This window comes from Delphinapterus leucas, chromosome 4, assembly GCF_059928025.1.
Source record: "Delphinapterus leucas isolate spDelLeu-1000000601 "Yukka" chromosome 4, BTC_Dleu_Yukka2, whole genome shotgun sequence".
NCBI classification, from domain to species: Eukaryota; Metazoa; Chordata; class Mammalia; order Artiodactyla; family Monodontidae; genus Delphinapterus; species Delphinapterus leucas.
The window spans coordinates 54,594,595-54,606,705 of NC_143132.1; the positions used below are offsets into that span (position 1 = coordinate 54,594,595).

The 12,111-nt window shown below is 36.8% G+C and overlaps 1 protein-coding gene across 10 annotated transcripts in view; it reads left to right on the forward strand.

Annotated features, from left to right (window-relative positions):
* BBX (BBX high mobility group box domain containing) overlaps positions 1 to 12,111 on the forward strand; it is a 282,463-nt gene that overhangs the window by 117,941 nt on the left and 152,411 nt on the right. The window lies entirely within an intron of this gene.

Sequence of the window (12,111 nt, forward strand, 5' to 3'; positions counted from 1 at the left end):
TGCTTCTTTAGGAATATTTTAAGATTAATTTTGGTCATGATTACTTAAATGCATAGAGTTTTCTCAGTCTGGGAATGAAAATGTGTGATTGCTTTACTGATGTTTCAATACTTTATGGTGAACTGATGATTTATAAGACCAAGGAATTTAATATAAGTTAAAATTAACAGAAGTAGTAAATATTGTTTAGTTGCAATTTTTAGGACATGAACTTACTTTTCAATTTTTTTATTCATCGAAATCTTAAATCTTTTCTGTTCTTAAGTATTTTTGATAGCTTATTAGGTCCGTCTAGAATATCTGTGTCTACCTTTTTTGTTTTAGTAAGTATGTGACTGAATGTTGCTTCTATGATATGAGTATAAATATAAGGCCTCTGAACCATTCTTCTGAATGTTGCAGTCTAGGATTGTACACATTGTAAAAATAAATGCCATTTAGCTTGTGTGTTTACTAGGATATTGAAACAACACCAAAATCTTACTGCCAGTGAGAAGATTGGGATTTAGTTAGTTTTCCTCCTTTCTGTGCTATCCTTTAAGGCACAGTGAAGTTAGAAATATAAATTCTGGATTTACAAATGCCAGTTAGGATACAGTTGATTATGGTTTTTCTGGGTCAGCAGAATAGACTACAGAATATTTGAATATCTATACTGAAATGTCAAATATGTTCTCGATTACTAATCCTAAAGGCAGTTGAGTATAGTGAGATACAAAGAAAATTAAATTTGTGGCAGTATTCTTAGTTTTCTGAATATGAATACATATATAGAAAGTAAAGCAGGACCTTTTATATTACCTATTCAGAAAACTAAATCATTAATCAGTAGTTGTTGGCAGCCTTGACTTAAGTAGCCATCTCATCTATGATCTCTAAATGTTAATCAGATTATTTTAATACAATATTTTTATTGACTGTAAGCAGAAATTGACAAAAAATGCTGATAAAATTTAAGAAGACTGAGACTTTATACTTCTAGCATAACTATATATTCATCTTAAATACAGTATTAACTAACAGAAAATTGCCACACAAAATCAGGAGTAATTTAGGAAACAAATTTTGGAAAATGTTACCGAGCAGAATGATGCCAGGGTTCAGTAAATCTGGGAAACATGCTATTTTAGTTAGCTTAGGCAAAGTTTTGTTTAATTATCCAGAGAATCCCCAAGTCTTAGTGGTTTATAGCAGTAAAAGTTTCTTTCTCGCTCATGTTCATGTTCTTGATGAATTTGTTGCCACTCTGCTCCATATCCTCTTCATTCCTGGACCAAAGCTGAAGGACAACCTCTCTGGGATCCTTAAGTCTTGTGGCAAAAGGAGAAAGGAATGATGGTGGAATCTGGGCTCTTTAAACTGCTGCTGAGAGGTGGTATATGTCACTACCTCTTATATTTCATTGGCTAAAGCATGTCACATGGCCAACTCATGTCATTGGATAAGGAGTGGCCTTTTAAGAGGGGTGGGGTAGGGGAAGGCTGATAGGGAGGCATAATGCATATTTTAAGTATAATATCTGCATAATCCTGTCTAGGGTTCTTCTAGGCAGACAGAATGCACCTTGTATGTTAAGCTTCCAGGAAGTCCTGTAGTAAATGAATCTGTTTAACATGGAAAGTTATTTGACTATGAATCCTCTTGTAGTTACATGGAACACATTGAGCTTTGAAACCCTGTGACAAGTTTTAAGGAATGAGGAGTTGATACAATTCAAGAGTTTCATTAAGTTTTGAACATTATCACTTTTCCACTATGCAATAAGTGGAAATACAGTCTATACTAAACTTACTTACCTTATTGTTTTATAAGTTGTTTTAAAATGAATGAAAATTACTGCAGACTGGACCCTCTGTGGTTTGCATACAGCGTTAGAGAAGGGATATAATGATTCTCATAATAACTTCTTACCTATGTTTACTAAGTTAAGAACTTTTGACAGATATTATCTAATTGGATATAGAGGAAGAGCATGAGAAAATGGGTACTTTGCTTTTTCCAGTAGTAATACAATAGTTTTACCATGTAATGGTAACCAAATGCTTCTACTTAAGATCAATTTAAGGAATCATTCTAGAGAGAAAAAATGCAGAATACTACAGGGTGGTTAACAATTGAATCCCATGGGTTTTCTGATGTACTTCACTCGAGGTCGTATTCACTATACAGTGATTGCATTATTCTCTCCTAAGTTTTCTAGAAAATTGCTAGGCATTATGAACTCAACTAATGTTGATTTGATTAATCCCACAGGTTTTATAAAACATTGCTACCAGACCTGTGTGGACTAAGATGATTTAAATATCAAGGAGTATATAAACAGTGCTTTGTTTGATAGTTCATAGTTCTTTAAGACTGGGGAGAAGGAAAATTCTTAGACATCTGTGGATTCAGAGAAACCTAGGCATAAACCGTAGTTCTGGAACTTTTAAATTGAAAGAATTTGGGTGTTTATGTAACCTCTCTGAAATTTTGTTTTCTCATCTTAATATCGGATAACGATCTCTACCTTGTGGAATTCTGATAATTAAATAAGGGAATTATGTTGAGTGTTGATACGCTGCCTGGCACATGGGATGCAGTCAAGAAATGGTAGTTAAGAAAAATGTGATCATAGTTCAATAATCTTGAATGCACTATAATATACCTTTATTACAGTGTATGTATGTCTAAACTGTGCTTGCATATTTATATTTACACACACATACTTTGAGTTTTAACAAATTGTCCTGAATGCATAAGAGCCTATATATTCTACACTTACCACTGAAAGGGTGAATCCTGTAGAAATACTAGTCACCCTACGATCTAATAAACCACTTCTTGCCACTGAGAACGTAGAAATCCTAAGGACAGAGTGATTGCCAAAGGTGGATATATGGCCTTGACTCTGGATATTAATGAGGTCAGCATCAAAGAAATCGAATTTTATATAATCTCGATGCACAAGGTACAAGAACAGGAGACAGTGCCACAGAAATTTTCTGCACCATGTAGAGCAAATGTTGTTTGGTTTCAAAAGAATCAGCATTTCTCTTTCAAGATTTTTATGCTGCTGTTTTCCAGGGAGGGTGAGATTATTTAGATTCCTTCGAGGACTTCTCTGTTGGCATTGTCCCCTTGCACTCAGAATCAGGACAACAGAGCATATCTCTTAGGGGTTCAAAGCTTTATGCTATTTCTAAATGACAATTTAATGTAGAACAACACACACATATATAAATAATTTTGGAGTGAATTATTCTTCAGATTGCTCCAGGCACTTCTCTTCATAAACGAATCATTGTTGCAACAACTATCAGTGACATATTCAGCTGGATTTTTTGTGTGTTTGTTTATTTGGCTGCGCCGGGTCTTAGTTGCAGCACGTGGAATCTTCGTTGGCGCATACAGTGTCTTTTAGTTGCGGCATGCGGACTCTTGGTTGCGGCACGAGAACTCGTAGTTGCGGCATGCATGTGGGATCTAGTTCCCTGACCAGGGGTCAAACCCGGGCCCTCTACACTGGGAGCACAGAGTCTTAACCACTGGACCACCAGGGATGTCCCCTCAGCTGGATTATTGATAGAGTAAAACTATTTCAAAAATAGAATCTTTTAATTTTTAGAGATTATAGTCTGCTTGGGCTGCCATAACAAAATACCACAGACTGGGTGGCTTAAACAGCAGATATTTTTTAACAGTTCTGGAGGCTAAAAGTCCATGATAAAGATGCTGACAAATTCTGTCTCTGGTGTGGTTGCTCTTCCTGGCTTATGGACAGTTGCCTTCTTGCTGTGTTCTCACATGACCTTTTGTGTGTGTGTGTGTGTCTGTCTGTGTGTGTGTGTGTGTAGAAAGTGTGCTCTAGTTTCTTCCCCTTCTTAAAAGGACACCAGTTCTATCAGATAATGGCCCCACCCTAATGACCTTACTTAACTTTTACCTACTTCTAGGGTCTATCTCCAAATATAATCATATTGGGCTTTGAGGTTTCATCATATGAATTTGAGGGCAACCAGTTCAGTTCATCCCAGAGGTAATTGTTTTTCTGTGCCAAAGAGTGAAGTGAAAGTTAAAAAAAACAAAAACAAAAAACTTTCTATGTTATTTAATCTATAAACAAGAAAACCTGGGTCATATAAGACTAAAAATATCTTTGGATCTTTGAGATGGGAGACATTTGAAATTACTGAATTCATATTTCTTCCACTTTGAAGTCACTGTGCATGAAAAAGTGTCTTTCAAGTGAAGGAATCAAATCTAAGAACTTGAAAATTAGAGTGTTTTGTATGATGGAGGAATTACATCATTGTAAAAATCAATTTCCATGTGTATTCATTGTTATCTAGGAATGGAATGTATTTGAAAATTAGGTTGAGGAATAAGACGATTACTCTTTTGAGTTGTATCTGTTTCTGCTTACTATAATCAAGCCAATTCACATTTTTTCAAGGCTGTATTCTTTTACTTTGTGAATCAGTTGTGAATTCAACAGGGAAATGGCATACTCTTAAAGATTCTGGAAAACAGAAAGAAGAGATTGTTTATTTGAAATAAAGCCAGCAGAAGCCATGGAGTCCTAAATCTGCTCTTCTACCTGTTTATTTTCCTGCCTCCCTCTCTCTCTTTTTTTAATCCACTTTTTTCTTCTTCCTCCTTTCCCTTCTTTCCTCTGATATCAGCTCTTGAGCTAGGTAATCATCGTATTTCTCAAGTATGATAATCTAAGTGCAATTCTTTGAACATTTTTATAGTACTTCTTTCTACTACACAATAGGAACTTTTTCTATTAGGTAAGTCAGTTGATGGGTGTTTTGGATTACTGATGGGTAATAGCATTGATGTAGGCTCAGCTTAACTCTTCGTTTTATCTTTAAACTTTTTCTAATATGTGTGTTCTGTGTCACTAGAATAATTTCAGCTTCTGGTGATTTGATGCCTTTATAAAAACAAAATATACTCCAAAGGAAACAAACCTTTGAGACATGTACCTTTGTATAAAAATAACTTTAAATTGATTTGTAATTTTTTTTCTCATCTTGTGTGTTTATAGACTAAAGGATAAGCTCTTGAGCACTGATCTAATTTTGTGGATGACAGTTTAATTGGTTGAAAATTATTTTAACTCATTTATCTACCTTTGTTTTTTTTTGAATTTTATTTTACTTTTTTATACAGCATGTTATTAGTTATCTATTTTATACATATTAGTGTATATATGTCAAGCCCAATCTTCCAGTTCATCCCCCCACCCCCCACTTTCCCCCTTTGGTGTCCATCCTTTTGTTCTCTACATCTGTGTCTCTATTTCTGCCTTGCAAACCGGTTCATCTATACCGTTTTTCTAGATTCCACATATATGTGTTAATATACGATATTTGTTTTTCTCTTTCTGGCTTACTTCACTCTATATGACAGTCTCTAGGTCCATCCACGTCTCTGCAAATGACCCAATGTTGTTCCTTTTTATGGCTGAGTAATATTCCATTGTATATATGTATCACATCTTCTTTATCAATCCATCTGTCGATGGGCATTTAGGTTGCTTCCATGACCTGGCTATTGTAAATAGTGTTGCAGTGAACATTGGGGTGCATGTGTCTTTTTGAATTATGGTTTTCTCTGGGTATATGCCCAGTAGTGGGATTGCTGGATCATATGATAATTCTATTTTTAGTTTTCTAAGGAACCTCCATACTGTTCTCCATAGTGGCTGTATCAGTTTACATTCCCACCAACAGTGCAAGAGGAATCCCTTTTCTCCACACCCTCTGCAGCATTTGTTGTTTGTGATTTTCTGATGATGCAGATTCTAACCAGTGTGATATGATACCTCATTGTAGTTTTGATTTGCATTCCTCTAATAATTAGGGATGTTGAGCAGCTTTTCATGTGCTTCTTGGCCATCTGTATGTCTTCTTTGGAGAAATGTCTGTTTAGGTCTTCTGCCCATTTTTGGATTGGGTTGTTTGTTTTTTTAATATTGAGCTGCATGAGCTGTTTATACATTTTGGAGATTAATCCTTTGTTGATTCATTTGCTAATATTTTCTCCCATTCTGAGGATTGTCTTTTCATCTTGTTTACAGTTTCCTTTGCTGTGCAAAAGCTTTGAAGTTTCATTAGGTCCCATTTGTTTATTTTTGTTTTTATTTCCATTACTCTAGGAGGTGGGCCAAAAAAGATCTTGCTGTGGTTTATGTCAAAGAGTGTTCTTCCTATGTTTTCCTCTAAGAATTTTATAGTGTCTGGTTTTACATTTAGGTCTTTAATTCATTTTGAATTTATTTTTGTGGATGGTGTTAGGGAGTGTTCTAATTTCATTCTTTTACATGTGGCTGCCCGGTTTTCCCCATACCACTTTTGAAGAGACTGTTTATTCTCCATTGTATATCCTTGCCTCCTTTGTCATAGATTAGTTGACCATAGGTGCATGGGTTTATCTCTGGGCTTTCCATCCTGTTCCATTGATCTATATTTCTACTTTTGTGTGAGTACCATATTGTCTTGATTACTGTAGCTTTGTAGTATACTCTGAAGTCAGGGAGTCTGATTCCTCCAGCTCCGTTTTTTTCCCTCAAGACTGCTTTGGCTATCCAGGGTCTTTTGTGTCTCCATACAAATTTTGAAATTTTTTTGTTCTAGTTCTGTAAAAAATGCCATTGGTAATTTGATAGGGATTGCATTGAATCTGTAGATGGCTTTGGGTAGTGTAGTCATTTTCACAATATTGATTCTTCCAATCCAAGAACATGGTATATCTCTCCATCTGTTTGTGTCATCTTTGATTTTTTTCATCAGTGTCTTATAGTTTTCTGAGTACAGGTCTTTTACCTCCTTAGGTAGGATTATTGCTAGGTATTTTATTCTTTTTGTTGCAATGGTGAATGGGATTTTTTCTTTAATTTCTCTCTCTGATCTTTTGTTGTTAGTGTATAGGAATGCAAGAGAGTTCTGTGTATTAATTTTGTATCTTGCAACTTTACCAAATTCATTGATTAGCTCTGGTAGTTTTCTGGTGGCATCCTTAGGATTATCTATATATAGTATCATGTTATCTGCAAACAGTGACAGTTTTACTTCTTCTTTTCCAATTTGTATTCCTTTTATTTCTTTTTCTTCTCTGATTGCTGGGGCTAGGACTCCCAAAACTATGTTGAATAATAGTGGTGAGAATGGACATCCTTGTCTTGTTCCTGATCTTAGAGGAAATGCTTTCAGTTTTTCACCATTGAGAATGACGTTTGCTGTGGGTTTGTCATATATGACCTTTATTATGCTGAGGTAGGTTCCCTTTATGCCCATTTTCTGGAGAGTTTTTATCATGAATGGGTGTTGAATTTTGTCAAAAGCTTTTTCTGCATCTATTGAGATGATCATATGGTTTTTCTTCTTCAATTTGTTAATATGGTGTATCACATTGATTGATTTGCATATATTGAAGAATCCTTGTAACCCTGTGGTAAATCCCACTTGATCATGGTGTATGATCCTTTTAATGTGTTGTTGGATATTGTTTGCTAGTATTTTGTTGAGGATTTTTGCATCTATATTCTTCAGTGATATTGGTGTGTAATTTTCTTTTATCGTAGTATCTTTGGTTTTGATATCAGGGTGACAGTGGCCTTGTAGAATGAGTTGGGGAGTGTTCCTTCCTCTGCAACTTTTTGGAAGAGTTTGAGAGGTTGGATGTTAGTTCTTCTCTAAATGTTTGATAGAGTTCACCTGTGAAGCCTTCGGGTCCTGGACTTTTGTTTGTTGGAAGATTTTTAATCAGAATTTCAATTTCATTACTTGTGATTGGTCTGTTCATATTTTCTGTTTCTTCCTGGTTCAGTCTTGGAAGGTTATACTTTCTAAAACTTTGCCCATTTCTTCCAGGCTGTCCATTTTATTGGCAAAGAGTTGCTTGTAGTAGTCTCTTATGATGCTTTGTGTTTCTGCCGTGTCCATTGTAACTTCTCCTTTTTCATTTCTAATTTTGTTGATTTGAGTCCTCTCCCTCCTTTCTTGATGAGTCTGGCTAAAGGTTTATCAATTTTGTCTTCTCAGAGAACTGGGTTTTAGTTTTATTGATCTTTGCTATTGTTTTCTTTGTTTCTATTTCATTTATTTCTGCTCTGATCTTTATGATTTCTTTCCTTCTACTAACTTTGGGTTTTGTTTGTTCTTCTTTTTCTAGTTCCTTTATGTGTAAGGTTAGATTGTTTGAGATTTTTCTTGTTTCTTGAGGTAGTAGTGTATTGCTATAAACTTCCTTCTTAGAACTGTTTTTGCTGTATCCCATAGGTTTTGGATCATCATGCTTTCGTTGTCATTCGTCTCTAGGTATTTTTTGATTTCCTCTTTGATTTCTTCAGTGATCTCTTGGTTATTTAGTAACATATTGTTTAGCCTCCATGTGTTTGTGTTTTTTATGTGTTTTTCCCTGTAATTTATTTCTAATCTCATATATTGTGGTCGGAAAAGATGCTTGATATGATTTCAATTTTCTTAAATTTACTGAGGCTTGAGTTGTGATCCAAGATATGATCTATCCTGGAGAATGTTCCATGTGTAATTGAGAAGAAAGTGTAATCTGCTGTTTTTGGATGGAATGTCCTATAAATATCAATTAATTCTATCTGGTCTGTTGTGTCAAAAGCTTCTATTTCCTTATTAATTTTCTGTCTGGATGATCTGTCCATTGATGTAAGTGAGGTGTTAAAGTCCCCCACTATTATTGTGTTACTGTGGATTTCCTCTTTTATAGCTGTTAGCATTTGTCTTATGTTTTTAGGTGCTCCTATGTTGGGTACATATATATTTATAACTGTTACATCTTCTTCTTGGATTGGTCCCTTAATCATTATGTAGTGTCCTTCCTTGTCTCTTGTAACATTCTTTATTTTAAAGTCTATTTCATCTGATATGAGTATTGCTACTCCAGCATCCTTTTGATTTCCATTTGCATGGAATATCTTTTTGCATCCCCTTACTTTCAGTCTGTGTGTTTCCCTAGGTCTGAAGTTGGTCTCTTGTAGACAACATATATATGGGTCTTGTTTTTGTATCCACTCAGCCAGTCTGTGTCTTTTGGATGGAGCATTTAATCCATTTACATTTAAAGTAATTATCCATATGTGTGTTCCTATTACCATTTTCTTAAGTGTTTTGAGTTTGCTTTTGTAGTTCCTTTCCTTCTCTTGTGTTTCCCACTTAGAGAAGTCCCTTTAGCATTTATTGTAGAGCTGGTTTGGTGGTGCTGAATTCACTTAGCTTTTGCTTGTCTGTAAAGCTTGATTCCTCTGTCGAATCTGAATGAGATCCTTGCTAGGTAGAGTAATCTTGGCTTTAGGTTCTTCCCTTTCATCACTTTAAATATATTGTGCCAGTCCCTTCTGGCTTGTAGAGATTCTGCTGAGAAATCAGCTGTTAACCTTATGAGAGTTCCCTTGCATGTTATTTGTCATTTTTCCCTTGTTGCTTTTAATAATTTTTCCCTGTCTTTAATTTTTGTTAGTTTGATTACTATGTTTCTCGGTGTGTTTCTCCTTGGGTTTAGCCTGCCTGGGACTTGGCACTTCCTGGATTTGGGTGGCTATTTCCTTTCCCATGTTAGGGAAGTTTTCAACTATAATCTCCTCAAATATTTTCTCGGGTCCTTTCTCTCTTCTCCTTCTAGGACCCCTCTAATGTGAATGTGTTTGCGTTTAATATTGTCCCAGAGGTCTCTTAATATTGTTCCATAGCAGTAAATTCCACCATTCTGTCCTCCAGGTCAGTTATCCATTCTTCTGCCTCAGTTATTCTGCTATTGAATCCTTCTAGTGTATTTTTCATTTTAGTTATTGTATTGTTCATCTCTGTTTATTTGTTCTTTAATTCTTCTGGGTGTTTGTTAAACATTTCTTGCGATCTTTGCCTCCATTTTCTTTCTGAAGTCCTGGATCATCTTCACTATCATTATTCTGAATTCTTTTTCTGGAAGGTTGCCTACCTCCACTTCATTTAATTGTTTTTCTGGGTTTTATCTTGCTCCTTCATCTGGTACATAGCTGTCTGCCTTTTCATTTTATCTGTCTTTCTGTGAATGTGGTTTTTGTTCCACAGGCTGCAGGACTGTAGTTCTTCTTGGTTCTACTGTCTGCCCTCTGGTGGATGAGGCTATTTAAGAGCCTTGTGCAAGCTTTCTGAAGGGAGGGACTGATGGTGGGTAGAGTTGGGTGTTGCTCTGGTGGGCTGAGCTCAGTAAAACTTCAGTCTGCTTGTCTGCTGATGGGTGGGGCTGAGTTCCCTCCCTGTTGGTTGTTTGGCCTGAGGCAACCCAGCACAGGATGCTGCAGGCTTTTTGGTGGGGCTAATGGCAGACTCTGGGAGGGCTCATGCCAAGGAGTATTTCCTGGAACTTCTGCTGCCAGTGTCCTTGTCCCCGTGGTGTGCCACAGCCATCCCCTGCCTCTGCAGGAGACCCTCCAACACTAGCAGGTAGGTCTGGTTCAGTCTCCTATGGGATCACTGCTCCTTCTGCTGGGTCCCGATGTGCACACTACTTGTGTGTGCCCTCCAAGAGTGGAGTCTCTGTTTCCCCTAGTCCTGTCGAAGTCCTGCAGTCAAATCCCACTAGCCTTCAAAGTCTGATTCTCTAGGAATTCCTTCTCCCATTCCCGGACCCACATTTGGGAAGCCTGACGTGGGACTGAGAACTGTCACTCCAGTGGGTGGACTTCTATGGTATAGTTGTTCTCCAGTTTTGAGTCATCCACACAGCCGTTATGGGATTTGATTTTATTGTGATTGTGCCCTTTCTACCGTCTCATTGTGGCTTGTCCTTTGTCTTTGGATGTGGGGTATCTTTTTTGGTGAGTTCCAGTGTCTTCCTGTTGATGACTGTTCAGCAGTTAGTTGTGATTCCGGTGCTCTCGCAAGATGGAATGAGTACACGTCCTTCTAGTCTGCCGTCCTGAACCGATCTCCTTCTCTGCTTTTGATTTCGGTTTCCCTCTAAAGCTATTTACAGAATGACTGAAACTCAAGCCTTGTATATGATAAGCTTTAGCAATGTATTTGTTCTGTAGACAGTAGGATCAGTCTACTGATATTGAATTTACTAGTTAAGGACAGTACAAATAAAGTCAGGCATACTACTTCATCCATTATTACTACTATGAAAGGTGATGGATAAATTATTTTTATACTGAAGTCCATATTCCCTCTGATCTCTATTACAGAGAATTGTGTTTCTCCAGGAAAAGAAATGGATCAAATGGTGTAAAATTTCTCATAACATTGCAGTCAGAATTTCCATACATTTTAATGTAAAATATGTACTGCATTTACTGGATATTCTGTACATACACAGAGAAGTGTAAATGTATACAAGTATATACATGTAATTTTTTTCAGATAACCTCTTGAAGAAGCCAGGAGGCTTAAGTTTACATTAGAGAGTCTAGTTTGTTGATGGCTGTGTACTCCAAACGTAGAAACAGTGTCTGGCATGTAGAACTTGTTTAGTGAACATTTGGTGAATTGGTAATACAGGAGTTCACATTTATTAATCATGTATTCCATTGACTTTTATGTTAATAAACATTCCCAGGTCTACCTGGAGATAGTTGTTCTTCCCAGTCTGAGTTCAGGGAGGGGAGTGTTCCTTAAAAATACATCTTTCTGTGCCTTTAAGTTGCAGTTAGTCCTATAATCAATAAATGTTAGTAAGCTTAAGAACTTAAAATGAAGGACTTCCCTGGTGGCGCAGTGGTTAAGAATCTGCCTGCCAGTGCAGGGGACATGGGTTTGAGCCCTGGTCTGGGAAGATCCCACATGCTGCAGAGCAGCTAAGCCCGTGCGCCACAACTACTGAGCCTGCACTCTAGAGCCTGTGCACCACAACTACTGAGCCCACACGACACAACTACTGAAGCCCGTGTGCCTAGAGCCTGTGCTCTGCAGCAAGAGATGCCAGCGCAATGAGAAGCCGGCGCACCGCAACAGAGTAGCTCCTGTTCACCGCAACTAGAGTAAGCCCGCGTGCAGCAAAGAAGGTCCAATGCAGCCAAAAATAAATAAATAAATAAATTTATTTTAAAAATTAAAAAAGAACTTAAAATGAGCAGCAAAAAATTTCTGGGTAGCTGTTAGCTCATTT